We start from the raw sequence: 4,590 nt of genomic DNA on the forward strand, positions 1-4,590 counted from the left end.
GCGTTACAAAAATAGTTTCAAGGAAGAGTCTCTTGTAAAGTGAAATAATGAGGACAATCCTTGGAGGAAAAAACTACCCACAAGCCCACAAAGCTAACAAAACAACCCTGGTGGCTCCCCTCCAGGTAGTCACAGGCCTCAAGATTTCCTGCAGCTGAAGAGTGATTGCAGTTTCTTCTGATTTCTCACCTCAGTGGAACAGACATTGTGTTTCTACATACATCAGGATCATCACTAAACCCTTCCCCCCAAAGAGTTTGAGGGAACTTACCTAGCAGTCGTGGACACAGGAGAACCACAAACCCTCAAATTTCACAGCACCGTCACAGAATTCAAGTATGAGGGGTGGCAAGGGGGACTGGGTGGGTGGGGGTGGAGTGATGCCAGGAAGCCTGCCTAAAGAGGCTGCCTCAGTTGCACATAAAATGCAACATGGGAGTTTCCTGACACCAAGACTGAGGGGGAAATTCAACACCGTTGAGGAAGTTTTCTTGGCTCTGAGCTCTGGGAAGAATTGGTCATGGAATTTTGCTCCTCAGTGGTGTTTAAGAACACAGAGTGTCCTCAGTAGAATTTTTATCGTGATGGCTGCTCCTTATGTTGGCCTTAGTATATGCCACAGGCATGGAAACTTGCAGTTCTCAAACACAGGGAGACAGGATGATGGGCAGTGGTTGTGCGTGACTCCGGAAAGGTCCCTGGATTATATCCCTGGCTCCCCTGCTTTCTGTAATAATACCTAGCAAAACTACACTTAACCTGGGTCTCAGTTTCCTCATCTGTAAAAAGGGGTGATAACAGCACCTACTTCAAAGCGTAGTAGTGAAGATTAAAGGAGGCCATTTACATGTTGTGCTTATTAGAACAATGCCTGACATACACTACTAAGTGTTGGCTGCTTTGGCCAGAAAGAATCTAAAGTAGAGCTCGGAAAACTAGGGCCCTGGGGCTAAATCCAGCCCAGCACCTGTTTGTGTAAATAAAGTCTTATTGGAACACAACCCCACCCATTCATTTACACAACATCTGAGGCTGCTTTTAAGCTACAAAGGCAGAGTTGAGTAGCTGCAACAGAAACTGTATGGCCCACAAAGCCCCAAATATTTACTATATGGCCCTTTATAGAAAAAGTTTGCCACCCTCTGGTCTAAATGAACGAATGGCTGTTCTGGGCTTGATCCTAAGCCTCCCTCCAGACTTACTTGAGAGAAGTCTCAGCCTACACAGTGTCTCTCTGGGAACATTTTTGGAGTGACGGCTACAGAACACCCTGGATGGGAAGCACTCACAGCACCTCTTGGCAAGCTGAGTTGTTTCAGGCCTTCCAGGGCCATGGGAAAGTAGAGGCGGCTCTGAGAGAACATGCCATCAGTATTCCAGGCTGCAGGGAGCCGGCGTGCAACGGGATGCCCAGAGGCGAGGCTTTTGTTTAGCACATACATTAATAAACACCGTAAGCCACTCCTCCGTTCCATTTCATGAAGCTCCCTCAGTCGAGTGCAAGGCAATTCTGCTATCGGCTGATTAGCAGGTGGTGTCAGAATATATAAGGGATCAACGAGGCGGACACATGTCACAGTGCTTTACTGCTTCTCAGAAATCCAAGGAGTAAACAGATTCGACCCAAAGTTGAGCGTCACTGACTCAGGGAAACTTGGGGCTGCTTTTCTAGGCAAAGGCCTAACCTTACCATGCCCAGTCAGGAGCCACGGAGCCAAGCTCAGGTTAACACGTTGGCAGTGGTATCTAAGGAGCCAAATTTTAATTGTGGAAAATGTATAGGGCATCTGTGAGCTTTCCCATGAGAATAGCATTTTAGTTTAACAGCCACAGATGGTATTTTCTGGACAACAGACATACAGCGATATAAAATATGCCAATCGAGAAGAGTTTAGCTAACCAGCATTATCTTCATTGTATTTTATACATCAACAGCTTTTGTTAGCACACCGCAGCTCTACCCTTCAACTTCCGGTTGGGTATTGGCTGGGAATCAGATGGCAAACAGCAGCAACTGTCTTCCTCAGCTTAGAGCCTTTCTAGGGACAGCATCCATGCCGGGGCAGCAGAAATCTGCTCAGTCCCTTTCACCCATCCAACGGCCATGAGGTGGGTGAACATCACTGGCTCCACTTTACAGACAGCAGAATGAGGCTCTCACTGGTCACTGGCCTTGACTGTACTGGTCTTTTGGGCCTCACGGAGCCATGCAGGTGTTCAAGCAGGGGTGTAGCATCATCAGGGGCGTTCCAGAAAGTCACCTCTGGCAGAGACTGATTAAGGCTTTCCATGCTCTAGACCAGGTCTTGGCAGCTACGGCCTCACCAGCCAAATCTGGCCCACTGCCTGTTTGTGTAAATAAAGTTTTATCGGAACAGACACACTTACTTTACATATTGTCTACAGCCGTTTTTGCGTTGCAAGGGCAGAGTTGAATAGCTGTGACAGACCACACGGTCTGTAAAGCGCATAACATATTTACTGTGTTTGCAGACCCCTGCCCTAGATAAGAGGACAGCTCATTGGAGCATGGCTTGGACCAGGATATTCAAGAGGAGTAGGATTTCGCAAGCGTTTGGGGGCCCTTTTAAGACTCGGTGACCAGCTAGGATTTCTAGCTTGGGCAGCACAGCCAGTGACACAGTTAACTGATGGGAGAAAGAAGTACATTTAGGGGGAAGAGGAAATACTTAAGAGTTTGGTCTTAGACTCCTTCAGTTTGAAGAGTCTACCAAAGCTCCTGTTAATGTCTGGAAAAGTGAGGAGGGAATACGGACCTGGAGCTCCCTCGTCTGTTCTCTCAACGTACTTAGTACCCTGAGCTACCAGAACTGCTACCTCCTGCTGCAGCTGGCTGTCAGGATTTGATTCTCTGAGGGCAGAAATCTGATCTTACTGAAGTTTTCGTCATACTCCCCTCCACTCTAACCCCAGGACTCAAAGCGGGCCTTGCACAGCATAGGCAGGAATCTGTTGTGGACAAAAGGATCAGTTTCAGAGTCAAACTTTCCATCGGGAGAGGTGATTCTGGGGTACAACTGTGACTCCTGGCCATGAGGAGTTCCTGAGCTCACTTGGGAAGCAAAATATACAGATGTATTAACCAAGGCGGCAGAGTCTGTTAAGAGCCAAGGGAAGGGTGTAGACTGCTAGAGGTCACTCCAGGTTAAGGAAGGCTGCCCTGGGCTTTCAAGAATGGGCAGGAGTCTGATTATTTGGAGAGAAGGTCTTCTCGATGATCTTCCAGGAGCAGGAATTCTCTAAGCTCTCTCCCTGGCCTTTGAAAACGGGGCACACTGAACCCAAGCCATAGAAAGGCAACTGGTGGGCAACGGTATTTTTAAAGGCTCCCCCCATGATTCTTAGTGGAGCCAAGGTTGAGAACCTCTGGTTGACACATGCTGAATTCTTTTTGAACCAGTAGCCCTAGCATAACAGAACACTCAAAATTTTCTACTTTCCCTTATCCAATCTGGTTTAAGAACTGGTTTTGAAGGGATCGCTGTTGTTTAATATTTCCAAGTCAGAAAACATAACCCCAAGTGATGTTGGCAGGGTTCCTAGGAAGCACACCCTGTAGATGCTCCAGGATCAGCGGGACAATCTTTAACCTATCCCCCAGCACCTTCCCTCCCTCCCTCCAATCATGTGAAGTCCCAAACTCTAAAGCTGACAGTGAGGGCAGCATTGAAAAAAAATCAAATTTTGGACTCACTGAACTCTACCTCCTAACATTCAGTGGCTCTCAATGGTATCAGGTGTGAGGGTCTAACAACAGTCAGAACATTCTCCTTCCAAATCGTCAGGAACAGGGAATTCTATGCCGACCTCTTGTCAACTCGACTGCTGAGGGGAAATGGACAAAACAACTGTTAATAAATGTCTCTTACTTCCTCAGAGACAAGATCTGAGGGGGAGGTTGGGCTGTGAAACATTACAGCTTAGCGAGTTGAAAAGGGGAGAGAAAAGTGAGCTATTTAAAAGCCAGGTGTTAGGTCCACAGTGATTTTTAGATCAACCAGGAGGCAGTTTGGTAAATGGATAGAACGGGAGGGGAGAAATCACACTGAAGAGGACACACATATGCTAGAGGACACAGTGCCTCAGCTGACCCTGAACACTACAGGGTACCAGGGCCCCAGTGACAGAAAAGGAGTCCAAGACTCAGCGAGGGGCCAGAAGCGGGGCTCCAAGGGTCCCCACTGCCAAGCTGCCTTTGGCCTGGACTTTTGCTTTCTCATCTGTACGATGTGGATGACGTCTTAAGATCTCTCTCCACCAATTCTCTACTGTCAAATGACTACTTATCAGACTGAGCTGTCATCTACCTCTTAACACGTCTGTCTCCCACCCTGGACTCTGCACTGCTGCTCACTCTGGCACCTCCAGGGGACCCGAGTACTGGGCGTGGAAGAGCTCACACTGCTGAACGCACGAACGACAGACGGTCCATGTGAATGCAAACACTCTCTGAAATAAAACACTAAGAAAATCACCTCAGAAAGCAAACACGAGAACAACACTCTGGAAAGAAAACATTTTATTAAATCCATCCAGATACCTGGCCACCTCTCTGAAGGTTGAACCGCT

This window comes from Lipotes vexillifer, unplaced genomic scaffold (assembly GCF_000442215.2).
Source record: "Lipotes vexillifer unplaced genomic scaffold, Lipotes_vexillifer_v1.1 scaffold691, whole genome shotgun sequence".
Taxonomy (NCBI): Eukaryota; Metazoa; Chordata; class Mammalia; order Artiodactyla; family Lipotidae; genus Lipotes; species Lipotes vexillifer.